Source organism: Dermacentor albipictus, chromosome 10 (genome assembly GCF_038994185.2).
Source record: "Dermacentor albipictus isolate Rhodes 1998 colony chromosome 10, USDA_Dalb.pri_finalv2, whole genome shotgun sequence".
In the NCBI taxonomy this organism is placed as follows: domain Eukaryota; kingdom Metazoa; phylum Arthropoda; class Arachnida; order Ixodida; family Ixodidae; genus Dermacentor; species Dermacentor albipictus.
The window spans coordinates 83628461-83648309 of NC_091830.1; the positions used below are offsets into that span (position 1 = coordinate 83628461).

General features: G+C 44.7%; 1 long non-coding RNA gene across 1 annotated transcript in view; it reads left to right on the top strand.

The window, feature by feature from the left end:
- The first annotated feature begins 1699 nt into the window (after nucleotides 1–1699).
- The window catches only part of LOC139050493 (uncharacterized), a 32386-nt gene continuing 14236 nt past the window's right edge, over nucleotides 1700–19849 (top strand). Inside the window, exons 1-2 of the long non-coding RNA XR_011508905.1 lie at nucleotides 1700–1739; nucleotides 19440–19475. This is a non-coding gene — a long non-coding RNA (uncharacterized lncRNA). The remainder of the gene's footprint in view (nucleotides 1740–19439; nucleotides 19476–19849) is intronic.

Genomic DNA, 19849 nt, shown 5'->3' on the forward strand with positions numbered 1-19849 from the left:
AATTCAGGAGTGTTGCAGTGCTTGGGCAGCTCCGGATATTTTGTAAAAAAGAAATAGTACTAACCGACGTTTTGCTTCGACTGCCACCACCTTCAAGCTATCACCAAGAGAGACGTGAATCCCTGACCAAGCATTGACGATGCTTTTGACGGCATTGCCTCCGCGAAATACTTTATGCCGTACCCGCCGTGGTTGCTCAGTGGCTATGGTGTTGGGCTGCTGAGCACGAGGTCGCGGGATCGAATCCCTGCCACGGCGGCCGCATTTCGATGGGGGCGAAATGCGAAAACACCCGTGTGCTTAGATTTAGGTGCAAGTTAAAGAACCCCAGGTGGTCTAAATTTCCGGAGTCCTCCACTACGGCATGCCTCATAATCAGAAAGTGGTTTTGGCACGTAAAACCCCAAATATTATTACTTTATATCGTAGACCTTCGGTCACGGGTAACGGCAGATATCAGTGTGTCCGTCTGTCAAAGAAAGTATAGGTTACGTTACGCCTGATAGACTCGGAGTTTAAGGTCACCTCGTTTGGCTTGTGTCATGCCTGAGAACTATTGCCGCGCTTTACGGACAAGGTCCTGCGGAGTCAGACATGAGAATTCGTTGTGCTAACCAGATAGTATTATTATTTTTGGTAGAACTTTCCACCAGCCCAACGGGCAGCTGGGATATGTGTCTGACTGCTTCCGGCCAGCTGGCCTCACGTTACGCCGTAAGTGTCATTTTGGTGAGCCTTTGTGCTCTGACATCTCGTCGACAAGGACGGTATGGTGCCAAATTTTACTTTAAGTTTCTTTCCATGTACTCGATTCCGTTCGTGCTTCTCAAATGCTTAAGTGACGTCAACGACATCACCACTGATAATGGCCGTTCACGCAAGACACAAGTTTTGCACGTCGCGCCAATGAAAGCCTTCCATCAACGAGCACCATGACTCTCTTGGTGTGCTCTGTCTGCCTCGGAGTAATATGGAAGGGCGCATAGAAGGAGCATAGACGAAAAGCAAGAAGGAGTGGTACGAGGTTTAAATGCGTTAGCACTCTTGGCTTACTTCACTCGTAAATCTTTCCGTTTGGTTGTTAAACGTCTTACTTCATTCTTTGAGAACTTCCGAATTTTTTTCCCTTTCTTTATTTCAGTTTCGGGATAATCAACATTTGGGTCCTGTGAAGAGTAATACTTATTTGTTGTTTCGTCTTTTCGCTTAGCATAAAATTTCATTCAGCATAGTTCAGCGGTTGTCTTAGGAGAGCATTGGTGCGTTATAGATATTTTTGTTCAAATGTGGTTGTCGTCGGCAGTGATTAAAAGCGCGCTCTCTGAAGCTTACCGCTACTCATTAGAAATGTTAGCCAGTTGATCAATTAACACTGAGCATTGGCAAAGGTTCTCCAGGCGCGAGAGCAAGCTACTATGGAGTAGTATTACCTTGAGATACTTCATCTCATATTCTATGAGCATAAATATCTTGTGAGAAATATAAAACATGCTGGTTTTTGTAAGTACAGAGGAATAGCACGAGTGATTGTCATGAATAACTAACCTTAACGTGTTTTCTTAATTTGCCGATATTGCTCCGAAGGTTCCTGCTGGACGTATTTACTTCGATTCGACACGTATTGTAATTATTTTTACTGCTCACATTTTCAAACCCTCACATGTTTTCAGCTGGTACCCATTCTATGCTCTATGTAGAACGCGTGCATTCCGCTGGCTGAAGAGAAGAACCTGAAACCGGTAAGCTCTGCTGATTCTAATGTATAGCTTTTTTTGAAACAATAGGCTACTGTCACTACTGCATTAACGTGAATGGCCTGAATAATTCTTCGCCTGTGGTACTCGCTGATGTGGCAGCAGCAGTCCAGAGTGACAGCACATGATCTCTGCCATATAGTTGTGCATCTCACGTTACAATTGACCACTTCATATGCGCATCAGTTTGTCATGGAGAGGGTGCGTTCTATCTCCGAAATGGCTCAACATTTCTAAGTTCTAGCTGCATCCACAAATGAAAAGAAATTTGAAGCGTTTATGTGTTATAACAGTGTGGAAATTGAAGGGTCTTCCTTAAGGTTTGAATTAGGTTGAAACTTATTTAGTAAGTTTTTCATATATGTAGACACAGTTTTTCACACCAAAGCTTTGATATGTACGCTTGAGGACCTTTAGTCATTGCTGAAACTGGTGTCAACGTAAATTCTTTATTATATCAAAAACGTGTAATCATAAAGCATTCGATTTTCTGAAAGGCATGTCAAACCTTCAAACACAACCTTCGAGCAACCATAATATATCACACAACCCTCAGTTATGTGCTGTCGTATATGACACGCTAACTTTCGCAGAGCGCAATTTTTATGGTCATGTAATTGTTGTCATTTGAACGCGCATATTGGCAGCCTATTGTTAAGGAGTACTTTGGGAAGTTCTGTTCGTGAGGAAAGAAGTTGCGTTCACGTTTCAATTACTGAGTTGAGGTATCCTAAACCAGATCCGTCTTGTGTTGTCTTCATAAATACGCAGCTGAGCCAGAAAGTTTTCAATAAAGCTGCCCTGACACAATTTTTATTGCAGTCTGGAAATGAACCTATGGAAACAGACGAGTTAAGAATTACTATGGAGCGAGAAGTACTTCAGTGCCTTCAGGAGAATTGATAGTATGGGTAATCAAAGAAACGACTTATCCCCATTGCGGTTTTCACGCTCCTTCTTCATTGTTTTCGACTTAGAAGGCTATAGCAGAACGAAGCGTGCCAACTACTTTTTGACTACTGAACGTGTGTGTGTGGCTCTGCTCGTGTAGCATGTCAACAGAAATAATGGCTGCGATTCAACCACGGTGCCGGCCAATGTTATACTTTACCTCGGTGGAACCACTCGCATCTGGTTTCGCACCCGTGAGAGCTATCTCATCTGCTGGAACACGTTCAAGATGCAGTTCCATGATTTTTGTGGCAAACCAATTCGACGGCCGCTTCCCGCCAAGAAGCAACTAACGACATTTGCCCAGACGTCTAGTAAGCCTTTCCTGTCATACATATCAAATGTGGAGGATCTGTGTCTACAATCCCAAAAGGAGGTGTCAGAGGCTGGCAAGATCGTCTACATTTTTGAAGGTTATCACGTATGACTAGTTTAATCCGCTTGTCTTCACTAACATGAGCACCGTTGACAGTGTGAACAAAGAGTGCCGGCCAGTAAAGCATGCGAAATGGAGACGTATCTCGGCTCAGGTCGAGCTTCTGCCGAACGCCGTTGCAACGTCGTCCTAAGAGGGAACTCCTTACAACCGCAGAAGTGACGCACATCGTACGCGGAGAGCTGGAGGCCGCTTATACGAATTCATCTAATTCTGTTCACTACGGTATCCGGCACCTCGAAGACGGCTGTTTGAGGGATCCTGGCCATTTCTAACCAGAAATTTGGGAACCCTGGCGTCTTCTCTACTGTCTGCCATGAACACTACTGACGCCACCCTATTCTATGCGGGCAGGCCTCGTTATAGAAAGGAGTCGAAATGGAGAACAGCCTATAATAAATGCATTTTTTGGCGCTACAGACGAGCTGGCCATATCGCTTGCTATGGCCGCAGGCTGTGGCCCTCTCAGTTTAGCTGATTTCCCACATACTCTGGCCCCTTTCGTAATACAAGCCGCTATCTGCCACGCATCAAATCGTCTGCAACCAATGGCTCTGAGAAAGCCACCCGGCATGCCCGGTCGCCTCCACCGCATCAACGAACAACTAGTTCATCATTTCACCGCCGCTCTCTCTCGCCCTCCTTTAGCAGTCGACTTTCGCAGAAAAACTATTCGCTGCGCAGCTTCTGGAGGTGAAGCTTGATTGTTGAATTTGATCCAATATCCTCTGTTGCCCTTATTTACCGACGGGAACACATTTTAAGTCTACGACGACGGCATACCTGTCAGAGCTTTCGTTGCCTGGGACAGACGTCTTTGTCATGAGTCCCAGGTTTTGTGGTTGCATGAAAAGAACATCCTTAAACCTCCGACGACCCGAGTTGTACGTCTCACTGGCGTTTGGGCGCTCGCTTTTGGGATGTGCACAGCTCGGGTTAGCGTGGTTGGTCATCAGGTGGTTGGTATTGTTACGGCCCTTGCGCAGTGGCCTCGCGAACTCATACGTACAATTGAGTTTGTTTTGGCCAGTTCCGCTCACATTCATTGCTCCGCCGGTGGCCTGCGCCTTGAACTGCCTCGCCTATGTGATGCCAGAGACCCACCTCCTCCCTCTGGCCAACAATGCAGTGAATTTGTTCGCTTATAATAGAAAACCGAGACCCATGTCGCATAGTCACGTTCCCCAGCTCTTCCGGACAGTGACTTCTATTGACACTTTTTACAGACGTCACGCTCACGCATTGTGTCGCCGCAACCTACGAGTTCCTGAGCAGTAAGGCTAACGAACCTGCCTTCCACTTTTCAATTTTGGCTTCATCAAGCAAGTACTTAGACAGGTGCTTTTCGTAGACCACCTTTTCTCCCTTCAAGACCATCAGCCAAAAGATTTGGTACCGGATGCTACACGCCCTCAGAAGGGCAGTGTGATGCGAACTAGTTACGGCAGCCAGGAAATTCATAGCATGGTGACACTCCTTTACGCCTGAACGTACTGAAACCTTTAGACTGATTCTTTAGTCGTATAAATACATTTGTGACGTAGATAATGGGCCTTTCGGAGTAACATCCGTTCTCGTGCATCACATACACGTAGGCAATACCAGCGCCATTCACGAACGCTCTTATGAAGCGTCTGTATCTGAGCGAAACGTCATCCAGGAGGAATTGAAACAGATGCTGGCGAAGGCCATTGTCGAGCCATTCTCCACTCCATCAGCATCCCATGTTCTTTTATTTATTAAGAAGAATAGATCACTTCGATTTTGGGTGTACTATCACCACTTGGACAACGTTACTAAGATTCTGTCTCGTTGCCCGGAATTCTAGGTACATTTCATTCTCTGTATGCTGCCGCTTACTTCTCTATTATGAACCTTCGATCTGGATATTGGCAGATTGGTATGGACCTGACGGACATGGAGAAAATGGCTTTTGGAGGTCATGATGGGATTAACCAGTGAGAAGGTATGCCTTTCGCTCTCTGAATAGCGCCAGCCATATTTCAAATTATGATGGACATTACGCTTCACTTAACTTTGTTTTCGCCTACCTTGCACAAACACCAAGAATGCCTCTCACTGAATGTAGACATGTTCTGCCATGCCAGACTAAAGCTGAATTCATCGACGTGACGTTTTGGAAGTTGCCGCGTTACAATCCTTGGCAATATTGTGAACGTTCACAGTGTACAACCTGAGCCAGAGACATTCTACAGTGAAAGACCTTCCTGTACACAAGTCTGCCAAAAATGTTCGCTGCTTTGTGAGGTTCTGCTCCTATTTTTTCGGGTTTCTCAGTCAAATTGCAATAATCCTCTAACCGCTCACAAATCTTCTCAAAAAAGACGAAGCTTTGGCTGTGATCCTGCACAAGCCGCGGCTTTCTCCGATTTAAGCACACTCCTCACAACGTCTTCCATTCTGTTCCACTTCGATCCATCAGTCCAAATTGAAGTCCGCTCTGATGAGAGTGGTTAAAGAATAGACGCAGTCTTGAGCCGACGTCAACGTGCAGTGAACAGCATCATCGCCTATGCCAACAGTTGCGGCGCCCATTGGAGCGAAATTATTCAATCTCGGATCGTGCGTTCCTAGCTATTGTATGGCCAGTTGCAAAATTCCACCCCTATCCGTTCGGCCGGCCATTCACAGCAGATTCTGACCACCATGGCCTCTGTTGGCTAGCCTCTCTGAAAGAGCCTGCATGCAGACTCACTTGATGGTCACTGCGCCTGCAAGAGTACACCTACACGCCGGTATGGGGGACAAGGATCCTGCACACACAGGCAGATTGTTCCTAACACTAGGTTGTTCGCTACTGTGACTATTCGCGCAATGAATTCCTGGATTGCGTCTTTTCTGTGAGCCAGTTTCCTACCATCACCAGCGAACAGCGTCGGAATACCTACTGAAGATAAAGAAACAACTGCCTGCAATCCTCTTTCAGCGACGCCTCCTTGGGCATGTTCACCATCCAGCATGCTACCATTCATCAGTGCCATGTGTACCCTGGCGATCTTGATCTTCACCTAGGTATACCATCTTACCTACGCTCCAAATTTCGTCCTGAGCTGCATGACGCCCCAGCCCGTGGCCACGTTGCTGTTACTCGCAAACTTGACAGCGTACGACGTCGCTTTTATTGGCCTAACCTAGCTATATAATTGTGGCGTTATGTGAGCGCCTGCGAGCTCCGTCCATGCCGAATGAAACCGTCTACGCTTCTTGCCGGGCATCTTATGCCCATTGACATCCCAATGAGCCCTTCACTAATGTTGATTTAAATCTCCTCGGACCTTTCCTACAAGTCCTTCAGGAAGCAAATGAGTTACCGTCGCTACCGGTTACGCGACACTCTACGCAATAACTCGAACGGCGGCGAGCAGCTGTGCTACAGATGTGGCGTAGTTTTTCCTCCTGGACGTTATTTTAGTACGCCGTATCCCACGTCGATTGTTGACGGACCAAGGCCGTACTTGCCTGTCTAGACCAAAAACAAGAAAGGGGCTGGCAGATGGAATGGCACACTGTGGTATAAACTTTTTTAAACAGGGTTGAAGTACCTCAGACAGGCTGGCCAACGTTTCGATAGGTGGACCTATCTTCGTCAAAGGCGGCCTCGTCATCCTCGGCGTGTTAGTTTTAAAGGGTTAGTGCAGTGACGTCACGTGCGGGTGTTGTCGCTGGCGGCTGGTTTTAAAGAGAGAGATTACAAGAGGTTACCACAGTGTGCCATTCCATCTGCCAGCCCCTTTCTTGTTTTTGGACTTCCATGACAGCTGACGATGACGGAACAGGGTAAGTGCCCCTTGTTATCCTTTGCCCATGTAGCAATCCTTGGAGATAGCCAGTACAGATACCTGAAGGAACATTTTCCACCAGGCCCACACGCGCCATACATAAAACACCTTAGTGGGGCACAAACATCAGATATTCTACCGCTAGTATGTGATGCGCCAATTGACACCACACACTTTATTATCAATGTAGGCACAAACAACCTGAGAACACAAAGCGCCGCGGACACGATAGAGTCCATGAGCGACGTAATAAGAACCATTCAAGCCGCTCGCCCGAACGCACACATAACCATAACGACTGTCGCTCCCCGCCTACAAAACAAACACCGCCCACTATTCTACCAAACTAAGGCACTCATGAAACACAATGAGGAGATTAACAAGCTAAACTCACTAATTTTCAACTTAGAAAACGTCCATAACAATGTTGACACCATGCACCACGCGGAAATACACGAAGCACCACACGAACACCTAGCTTGGGATGGCTTCCACTTGAACCGCAGTGGAATAGAGCTAGTTTCCCAATACATCAAATCCTTTATTAAGGACAAGTACAGAAAAACTCTTTTAAATTCCACCTCAAATACCACCTCCACCAACTCTGCGGAACGTGCAACCGCGAACAACACAACTGTGACAGTCACTTCGAGGACACAGGGAATACAGACAGTGGAATGTGAAGCAAGCCACTGCACAAGTGAAACAGTCAACACAAGAACAGTTGGAACACAGACAGTGGAATGTGAAAAGAACCAGAAGGCACACACACCACCAAAAATGACATCAACCACCATGCAAACAGACACAATGGCAACAGACAACAGAAAACCCACCACCGAAGTCTACACACAGACCCCCACACGCCTGCCTGCACACACACAAACTCAAACAGAGACCGAGATCGAATTAAGCCAGGCATACGATAATAAACCGGCCGAACGGAAAAACACCCCACGCAAATCTGCCCGCAAGAAGACAAGTAAATGACAGACATCGCAAATCAATAATTCCTCAATGCCACGAAGCACCGAATTCCTACAGGCTAGAAAACTTACCAAAAAACATGTGAGCTACACCTCCCATCTGAAAACCTACACAAGCTGCACCGAGAAAAATATAATTCCTAAAGGCCTAACACTCAAGGCTGTACCAGCTCTAGGAACACTCCCACCACACCATCGCGCAAACTGGCAAACAACATTACATAATGCCTCACTTTCACTTTTGAATATCCTCAAAGAACACTGCGAAGAGCAAATCGAAACTTTTAACCACAGACTTAGGAACATAACCCTGACACCAGATGAGAAGAGAGATTTAGAACATTACGGCGAAAAACAATCTAGAAAATTGGTTCAAAAACAAAGGAAAAAAGCAAATTTTAATCAAAAAACAACCTTCCAGCCAAACAGCCACCACACCCAGACAAGAGGGACCTCGAGCTTAGAAGGACCAGACAGAAAGGAAATTTCCACAGAACTAAACCGCTCCAATGTTATAGACATTTCTAAAACATTAAGTCAAAAAGAAATAGCCGTACTCAGCAAGGGCTTAAACTTTTGCCCCACGAACAACACAATAAATGAATTCGAGCTTCACAAGGACCTCTCAGAATTCTCCCGACGAATGCGTATCCGACACTTTTTTGCAGACACACCAGACACCGGGACGACACCACTTAGAGCCCAATCCACTTGGACTCCCGAACCAGAACAAGCCATAGAACTTGACATATACCTTAAAACTATCACTAAAGAAATTATAAGCCAATCCAAGACATCTAAGCGACCTAAAAACATAACTGCGTCGGAGAGTCATATCATTTCAAATCTGAGCTGCCGGAATGACATTGTTATTAAGGAAGCAGATAAGGGTGGAAGTATAGTTATTTGGCCAATAGAAAAATACAAGCACGAGGCTTACAGACAACTAAACAACCCAGAACATTACCGCAAACTAGATAACGATCCGACATTGTCCTATACAGTGACAATTACCAACAGGCTGAAATCACTTTTGGCTGATGAATTGATAACACCATCAGAATACAAATTTCTTAAACCAAGCAACAAAACTGTCGGACGTTTTTACCTCCTTCCGAAAATTCATAAAATTCCATCCGCTGAACTATACACTGCTATTATCCCAGGCCGTCCGATAGTATCAAACAACAACACCCCGACAGAGAACATCTCCACATTCCTTAACCACTACCTTGGTAACTTGCCGAAAACACTTCCGTCATTTGTACAAGATACGCCCCACCTGCTGAGAATTTTAGAAGACATTAATACTAAAGGCACACTACCCCACAACACAATTCTCGCAACACTAGACGTCACGGCGCTGTACACCAACATTCCAATCCCTGATGGTTTATCTTCGATAAAACAAACGCTGTCTAAACACAGTGCACAACACTCTACTGAAGTTTACCTGTCTCTCCTTGAATTAGTTCTCACACATAACTACTTCGAATTTGAAGAGAGTTACTACCTACAGATACATGGTACAAGCATGGGTACGCCTTTTGCACCAACCTACGCGAACATATTTATGGGGATTCTAGAAACAGATTTCCTGTCGCGCTGCACTACCAAGCCCCACACATACGTACGATACATAGACGACATACTCATAATCTGGGGACAGGGCCAAGACAGTCTAGATAAATATGTATCCTTTCTAAATTCTGTTCACCCAACAATAAAATTCACATCAGAATCCTCAACTGAGCGCATAAACTTTCTGGACACAACAATATACATTGACAATGGTGAACTAAAGACAACGCTGTATAGGAAACCTTTCGACAAACAACAGTACCTAGAATATACCAGCCACCATCCCAGACATTGCAAACAAGGCATCTTTAAAGGCCAAGCCACACGACTACGTCGCATTTGCGTTGAAAACCAAGACTACATAGATAGAGTCGATCACCTTAAAGAAACGCTATCAAACAGGAACCACCCAAACAGTGACCTTCAAACAGCTTACATCGCTGCAACCAAACTTGATCGAGCCGAGGTCCTCAAGCCCCGCCCGAAGATCACAAGAACAACAACGCCTCTTCTTACTACTAAATTCTCAAACGCACTCCCAAACGTGAATAACATCCTAAGTAAATACTACCCGATTCTCACCAGCAACCAGAAACTTAAGAAGATTTTTCCCGACCCTCCTAGAGTAGCCTAGAGACGCAACACTAATTTTAAAGATGTTCTTGTGCACGCCAAACTACAGAAAAAGAAGTTGGGAACCAATCCCTGTGGTCGCCCCAGGTGCTCTACATGCAAACACATTCAATCCACTACTACAGTAAAAAGTACAGCGTCGAATTACACACACAAAGTAACTTCGGCTTTCACCTGTACATCAAGCAATGTAGTCTACTGTCTAGAATGCGCCGCTTGTAGCAAACAATACATAGGTGAGACCGGACAACAAATCAATACAAGACTCAATGGTCACCGCGCGGACACAAAACACAATTTACCCAAAGCAGTAGCCAGCCACTTTAATGAACATGGACATATGTTTGACAAAGCAAGGCTCTATATACTACAAACAAATTTCCGTTCCCCTCGCGAAAGGAAGTACACGGAATCATACCTCATACACAAGTTTAATTGCCTACACCCGACAGGAATTAATTTGGCACGCGGCAACTTAGAATCTTTAAAAGCTGTAACTTAAATCTGAAACTCTCATATCATCAACCAATACACAAAACACATTAGGCCACCAGCCAACTTTAATTCTTAACCTCACCTACTCTTTCATTTCGGAGGAAAAAAACGGGAGAGGGGGAGAGAGGAGGAAAAGAAAGAAAAAAAAAAATTTCCTGCCTACTACTCAATTTAATATACTCTTTCAGGATTTTACGTCTATACCAAGTGTACGATCCCCTTCTTCCATGTACACTTGCCCGCGCCCGCTTCTGCACGCGTCGCCCTCCTGTTTGCTATACCGATTTCGCCCCCCCTTCCCCCTTACCCCCTTTTTTAGTCTTTTTTTTTTTTGAAACCCCTCGACAACACATTCCGAAGTCAATATGCCTTTTTCGGCGCCTCAACCATCGCCTTCTGGATGCCGCCGTAACGACACCTACGTTAAGCGCGTGGGGCAGTGCCCCTTGAAAGACCATGCCGCTGCCTTTCAGTCAGCCCACACATTGCACCGCAGACTCCCCGTCGCCACCTTAACTATTTCAAAATTACTCGACCTATTGCTTGACCGGCCGTTCTAATGCCTCAAAAACATGCCGCCAACGACTCCCCCGGATTACCCCCTAACCCTTCGCATCCCCAACACGCTCCCAAGCCCCCGTATTTCTTAAAGATTTCATTTTTCTCTTTCTTTATCTTTCACCCCCCCCCCTTTGTTGTGTCTTGGTACGGCCCTGGCACCCCCCCTGCTTTTTTTGTTTTTTTTCCTTCTTTTCCCCTTTTTTCTGCTTCTATTTCTTTTCTTTCCTCCCCGCGTGCCCACTCTCACGCTCTTGTCCCTTCGTCTTGAGAATGAGGCTCACAGACGTAGGACGACAGCGCCTGTTCCCTCTTGTAATCTCTCTCTTTAAAACCAGCCGCCAGCGACAACACCCGCACGTGACGTCACTGCACTAACCCTTTAAAACTAACACGCCGAGGATGACGAGGCCGCCTTTGACGAAGATAGGTCCACCTATCGAAACGTTGGCCAGCCTGTCTGAGGTACTTCAACCCTGTTTAAAAAAGTTTTTGCCTGTCTAGAGTCATCGACGATATCCCACGCTGCTGTTATATGCAGAACAAGATCACCCCTTCATACCATTGCCAGCCTAACACGCTCACCGAGACCTTGAATAGGACTTTAACAAACATGCTTTCAAAGTATGTACCCGCTGACACATGGATTGCGACCTTACACTGCCAAACGTAGCATCTGCACACAATTCCTCCAAACCCCACACTGCTGGATGTTCTCCCTTTTTCTTTTCGTTCGGGCGTAAATGGTCTTTGCCACTGGGCCAATTTCTTGCTTCCATTGCAATTTCTTCTAAAGAACATGAACGCGCCGCGATTGCTTGGGCTGATTAGGCATGGCAAATGGCACGTAGTTGACTTGCTGCTTCCCAAGAATAACAGAAGCCCCTTTGCGACCAGCGACACGGCGACGCACGCTTTGTTTAGGCTGCCCTCTTGCTACTTTGATCTCGCTTCCAATGTGTGGCCCTTTCTGAAAAACTTCCCTCGCTACACATACTCATAGCGCGTCCTTCGGCAAGTGAGGAGTTTTTTTTTCGAAATGGGTCAAATCCACGTAAACGGAAGTTGAGAAAAAAGCAAAAGTTTGTTACCGGACCTAAATGCAACGCTATCAAAGCTAATATATGATATGCTTTACATGTCAGCTAGGGCAAGTTTATGACCACAAGTAATGAAAAATGAAGCGGCAAATATGCCCAATATTAGGGTGAGAACTTTGGATATGGCTCGTATTGAATTGAAACGCTTGATTTTAGGCGGTATTGCTATGAAAACTTTATTAAAATTGGCTTTCGAGAATGGCATCATGTAATTTTGACAGAAAAGCTATAATAACATTGGCAGCAGAGCACTGCATTTTGCATTTGATGATGATGATGATGATGATGATGATGTCCTTGATGAGTGTGGCGCTTACCCACTCGCGGGGATTGGCCAAGAGTCGGGCAGACTTTGCTTATGTGTTCAGAAAATCGAGGTAAAAATCTAAAATTTTGTTACATGAATTTAGGCGAGGGAAAATCGAAACGGTTCAGTAGATTGTCATGCTACATAGAGGAAAAAAATAATTGTCTATAATAAATCAATGAGGCAATAGAGGAGGAATGAATAGAATAATACGGTCATCAATGAAATCGGTTTGATTTAATAATAAATTTTTCTAAGGCGAAGCACACATTCCTGTGTGAGTGCCCAAGCTCAGACGCTCCGAAAGGCAGTAGTACCGGAGTGTTCAATGGCAGGCCAAGCTGTCGCACTGTAATTTCTAAACTCATTTTTCTCATGGTGGAGAAACACCGGCATTCCAGTAGGTAGTGCTCAATCGTCTCTAATTGGCAACGGCGCATTCTTACTTTTACGGTGGTGATGTGGCTTCTTTTCACTTCGTCGTCGACGTCTAGGGATAGATTTTCGCCGATCTCTTCATTGCCTTCCGAATCCATGAACAACGATATCAGAAAAGCGAAGAACTCGCGAAAACACGAACGAAACACTCTGAGCTGTCAGGCGGCAACCAACTCCTTGGCGGGAACTGACATGGAGGCTGCCATGGCTACATGACGTCACGCCAAAAGTGCTCTCCTATTGGGCAAATGGATTTGGCTCATTTTGATCCGTGCAACAGCTGGATCTGGCTCAATTTCGATACGAAATACGATCTGCGAACACGTTCGCCTGGCGTTATTTGACCCATTTCGTTGCGACGGGTTTTCTATGAGAAAGTTGCCTAGTTTTTCTTGCCATTACCGTTTTATCTGACTTAGTTTCGGTTTGTGGATTTGGCTCATTTCGAAAAAAAACTCCTCAAGTGTATGAGGTCACGGACAGAACTGCGTCCTGCAGTCCCACTGCATCTCGGTTTCGTTGTCCAGCGACGTTGTAGATGTTTCTAATCCCAAGCATCACCACCCTTCCTCTCCTGTGGGTCCTTAGTAGTGCTGGGCCAGTGCTTCCGCTGTCGGGATCATGCTACGTGCTACTCGAAGAAGAAGACGTCGACCCTGGGATTTATTAGGACGGACACATTAGCGGTCACTGCTGGATGTGATGACGAAGTGCCTTGCTTGTTGTGGGGTGGCTTCCAGGTCGCCCAGTGCTTGATACCCTCGTAATAACACCCTATGAATAGTTTCCGTACTCGGTTTCTGCTTGGCATATGTAGGTATACATGCAGGTATATTAGACGGAACCGTTGTCACTCACCAAGAGCACGTCTATCATGATGCGTATGTGCTTGTGTACGTGTATAAGCACATCATTAGAATAAACATAACTGCTGTGATAATAATACAATGAAAAAGATTGCGGAGGAAATAGTTTTGCCTTGGAGAACTATAGCTATTTAAGGTTGCAGAAAAAAGAGCCGCTATTTTAACTAAGCAAAACATGACGTTCGTTTTCATTTACCAAAGAAGCTACGCATTATTATTAACAAACGCAATATATAAAAACATCGCACTAATTACCTTTTCAGGCCTGAATAACATTTGTATTGAGGAGTTAGGTGATGGTTTCCTCTATGATTCTTCGTCTCCTAAGTTCGGTGATGATGGCGGTACACAGTGGTCATGTGATGGAGCTCATTCGACAATACAGCATGTACATCGGTTAGAGCAGTGCACAAAAGCGATGACAAAAAGAGTGTGTTCCCTGACGAACTATGGCAAAACCCGAGCTTATGCGTCACTAACACTACAATTTCCTGAGTTAGCAACGCCAGTAGTATTGATACAGTCGCAGCATGTAGGAGACTTCAAACGGAAGGACCAACAATGAAAAAGTACATTACTTTTGTACGTGCAGAGAATGCCTGAATGTTGTTTCGGGTTACAATTTTTCGATGTTGTTCGCCTACAGTGACCAGCGCATAACCTTGTTTGAACAAACGAAGGGAATGCAGCGCTACAGGAAATGGAGTGGCAAAAAAAGGCGATGGACACTTGCACGTTTACTATATCAAGGCATATGGGAGCCGTCTGAGGCGACTTGTAGAGAGTACAGACGGTATATGTATCGATAAAGCACAAGTCAGCTCCTTCAGCGAACCTGCATGAATGGGCGATATTTCATAAGGAGGGCAGTGATGGTAAATGAACGACCGAGGTGCCAGTATGCCGTGAGTGAGTTGCGGGAATAATTTTATCTGAAGGAAACAGTGCTGGAGGACACACTATAATTATTTCTTTTAGGATCCACCCGTGCGCCGGACGGCGTTCTTGTGTGAACAATGTGTAGCGTTGCGCTACATATCCGCAGCATTTATTCAGACGAGTACTTCGTCAGAAAAGATTCTAACGTAGGAGCTCCTATAGTACAATCCGTCAGCTCTGATGCATTCAGAACAATTGCGGTGAGTGTGTTTGTTGGCAGCGAGGTGGCAGCCGCCACCGCGAAGACAATATTGGCATGTCGGAGATGTCACAGCCATCTACATAATAATGTCACGTAATACAGGATTGAAAAATGCGATGGAAGAGTCTCGTGGACAAAGAACTGCGCTTGTAACCACTCCAATGAATCGGTCACTTAGATAAACATGTCTGAGGGAAGTGATTTTAAAATTTAAAGTAAGATCTCAGAACTTGCATAACACGTGCAACAGAATGTGCCGGATGAGTATTGCACTCGCTGTTCAAAAACTGAAGCTGTGTCATAGAAGCAGCACATGAGGTGTCGCTGACATTGCTATAAACCTTTTACAGGATGTCCACACTGCTGTGCTTGCGCAAAAAAAAAAAATAAGAGACAATGGGTTCACGGGGTGGCAACGAGGTTCCAGTGCAGAGACAATTCTTGTACCTCATTTCTGGGGTGTTCTCATGTTCCACATGCGTTTGCACGAACAAACTTCATTCCCTGAAATGGGATGGGCGACAATTGCATGCTTCCGCGCCTTCGCCATGAGCGTGTCTTCGAATAATGCAATTCAGCATTGGTGACGGAAATGCCTCGACAGAATTTCTTCGAGTAAGTTTACCCGACTCTAGCTTTATTATTAGTAAAGTGCACGTGATAGGGATAATGAAACCGAGAAGCGTGGCCTACTGTGACATATCTATGCACTGGTGTAGCCACATCACGTGGTAATCTAGTGCTGTTGAAGTACGGGCCTTCATTCGCTTGAGTATTCGGCGATATGATCGCTTTACGCTGTGGCCCCCGGTGGTGCCCGGTATCTCATTGCAGTCTTCGGTCAAATAAATCCTACTGTTTGTTAACAGCGCCCTTTGCATTTCTTGTACGACCGCGACCATATGTGTAGAAATGAGCAAATGTGCAAATCTCTGTGCAGGTATCCATACAATTGGGGCATTTTCTAAAATTATATTTCACACCTTGTGCTGGACACGCCTCCTACGACCAACACATCCCAAACATGCGCTGTATTTTTGGTGAACTAACATCGCATCTATGGTGTGCGCTCTTATGACAGCATTGTTTACTTTCTGTGCAGGAAAGCTGTATGAACAGCACAAAACATAAAAGCGTGCCTCGGAGCATGCGACCGCCTATAGAGCCAACTCTAGCATCACCCGCGCAAGCGCAGCTGGAAACGCGTGTTCAGAGTTGTCGGTGATAGGCAAGTTTGTTAATGTGCTTCTCTATGTGCCCCGCATCAACAGAAGCCGAATGGTGTGAGAGAACGGTATCATATCATTAGTAACTGGCGACATCGCGCTTCCGCATAGGTGCGTCAATGAGTGAAGTTACAAGTAGCGTTTCTTCCTGTAAAGACGTGAGAGAAATATACGGCAATAACACTGTAACGCCTTTGCCTATTAGCATATGACTTAGTGATATCGGTATTCCAGAATATAACACGGTACAAAGCAACGTTAAGATGGCGACTCGATGAATCATGCCACAAGAATGCGTTTGCCGTGCTAAGAATAGCGCCAGTCAGGGACTGCGCAAAATCGTGAGTGTCTAACTCGCCGATAGAACTGTAATCAACATCTTCTATTACTTGGTCAAAATGACCTGGTTGTCATAGCAGTTCCGCGTGTTTAGGAAGCGGAGGCACAGTGCGAATGGCACGAATAAGGTAGAAAAATTCGTTTATACAATTGGACTATCCAGTTGGCGGCGTATTTTTATCCAGCGCTGGCGGCGTCTTTTGCTGGCAGTGGAACACGCTCTCTACGTTATGTTGGAGTGGCCCTTTAACTGAAGTAAGCAGATATCCCAATGCTTCTGCATAAGGTAAATTTTATCGTGTTGTAGACGAGTGCATCAGCTATGTAAACATTTGTGCGTCTCGAAACGTTGGCGCGCATTCTTGAATTTTTGCTAAGGAAACTTACATGCCAGGCTATTTTTGTTGTTCGCATAGAGTAAGGACGGACGGTCCCGTGATAATCGGCAAGTAATCGCAATATTGCGACTACTTGCCGATCACCTTTTACCTCTACCTCTTCCGATTTTACCTCTTCCTAATGATTCCAGTCCGAAGACTGGAATCATTAGGAAGAGGTAAAATACCATAACCTATATTGAAATAGTAAACAGGCTGTAGGACTCACTACCACGCGAGCTGCTTGGTGCTTGTTCAAGTAGCCCATCGTCACCAATGTATGAGCTGCAAAGACGTCAGATCGGCTAAATATAATACAACATCCAGTGAACCAAGAGCAGCTGATAATCACAACTTGACATCTCAGCATCCATGCCAAAAGCTTCTTTGGTTTCCTTCACATTGTCCCCTCCTCTTTGGATGTGCCGAAATAGTGCCCATTTGAAACCACTGAAAGACTTACCCGTAATGTTATCATCCTGGAGCCGACTTCATTTTATAGTGACCATGAGCACAAACATCAACCAACAGAAAGTGAATCTGATCACGGATACCTTCTATAAAGACAAGGACACCTCGGAGGGTGAAATAAACATGGCACTACTTTCAAGTGCGTATGGTTGAAGGCGACGAACTCGCCTTGTGCTCAGGTGAAAAGATAGGTAATGTCTAGATGGATAGGGATATGGAATGCATACAGCTATTTGTTAGCTTCCGCTCAAACCAAAAGTAGAACAGACGCACGTTTTGATGGACATGAGAAACTCACGAATATGTAGCTTTCTTCAGAAAAGCTGCAGCTCTAAGGAGTGTAATGGTTGCGCCTAGACGTGATGAACGCCGTTATTGGTAGTATGCTGTAGTAGCGATGGAATGGATGGAAACGACACTGTCTTGATGCATGTGAAATATTTATCCCACAGGATATGTTGCATGCAGATGATGAACGGTGAAATTATTGGCAGTTTCTGAATGGGACCGCTATTCTTCCGGTAGTTCAAATTTGTTACCTTTAAAAGCGAGGACGCTTCCCAGTTCTTGATCGCGCTGCCGGATTGTAGTAAATCTTGACCGCCAAGCCTCCACAGTTGATTACTCGTTGGGCCGAATAAGTGGCAGGCTGTGGAGTAAATTGCCAGTGGCCTGAATTAGTAATGCACAACGCCGCTGTGAACAGGTGCACGGACGCAGCGGTTGACAGCTGTTTTGAACCGTCAACATTGAAGTGATCAAGAGCATGAGAAACAAAGAATATTTCGTTTTTAGTAGCAAATATTTAGCTGTATGTTCAGAGAACCTAGTAACATTTACCTGAGAGCAAGCACTACAGGTCTTGAACTTCTGCCTTTATTTGCTTGTAAGTAATCCCTGCTGACAGGTAACATATGTGACACTTTTGCTTATTTCAAACGTTAGATAGGACGAGTATTGCAAATGTAATGCGGACGCCTAACCTTCACTGCTGTACTTTACAAGTAAACGTTCAGCAAGGCACGTACCTACGTTACGTAGACTGCATTTTATGTCTTTCTGCCGAAACCGAATGGATTCCAGAAGCCGGATCGCGCCTGTGCCTTCCCGAGGTCTTTTACCAGAAAAAACGCCTTAAGCACGTTTTAAACTCGTATGTTGTGAAATCGTATCTTGACGTCAGCCATTACAATTCAACAACAGCCATCTCAAAATATACTGTGGCTTACAGACACTCTTTAAATGACCTTTTTTATAATAACAATAGAAAAATGGCCTGACAGATGAGATCTCGTGTGTATAATTATATTGTAATCGATACACTTTGGATCAAATGCGACTTTGGCGTTCTTGAAAAATGAAAACCAAATTGGCTTCATTATTCTTGGCAGTGTATGATTTGTGAATAGTTTTCAAAACGCAGGCTCCGTTTTATTTGATGTTTTTTTTTATAATGAGTCACAGAGTTACACTGTAAAATGGCTCACTTCTGCAAGCAAATCTCAGTTCAAAGACAACTACTAAGCAGCATTCTGTACCGCTCATATACAGTGCTGTTATTTGGCAAGATATATCGTATCTAGCGATGACAATGTTGAACTTTTATTATGTCTGCAGGAGTAGCGTTTCTGCTAATACTGATGCCGGCTCCACAGTTTCATTTATATGTAACCCGCTGATGCCTTCAGACTCTATATTGGGGCACAACAAATTATATGGCAAATTCCCTCCATATCTAATGTGTGTTACATTGCTATAATATTGCACCGGAAAATTGAAATAATGTCTATATTAAATAGCAGTGGGGCTAGAGTATTCTGTAGCAGAATTTATTACCGATTTCTCTATTACGAATAGGAACTTTTGAATCATGGTAAGAGAATGCAAATAATTTGTAACATAGTAAAGCCAGATAGCGGACGTAATATATTTATTCTCACAATACTACATAGTAAAATAAACCAAATTTTTTTATTACAGGTACTTGATTGTTGCCTGTCTATGATGAAGAATAAGGTATGTATTGGTGCCTCTTTTTCTTCACGTCAACAAAAACGCTCTACTCTACTTTAGGTTAAAGTCCGGGCAGCATTAGTGATTATTCATCACGAAAGCCGTACAATCAAATCGTGCGCCATGAACCACATTTTAAAACAGAGAACGGTAAATCATTGTTAGTGTCTTGGTTGCTCAGTTATAGACGTCAATGGCCAGTGAAACCAAACTTACCAGCTATGATGGTGATCGCGCTTGTGCGATTAACACACTCCTATTTTAGCACGCTAGTAAAATTGCTAAATTCGAACTCTTCGAATGCAGCAATCTGAGCTTTCTTTGCAATATTAACGTACCCTTTGCTTGCCCTTACAAATGCCACCAAAAATAGAAAG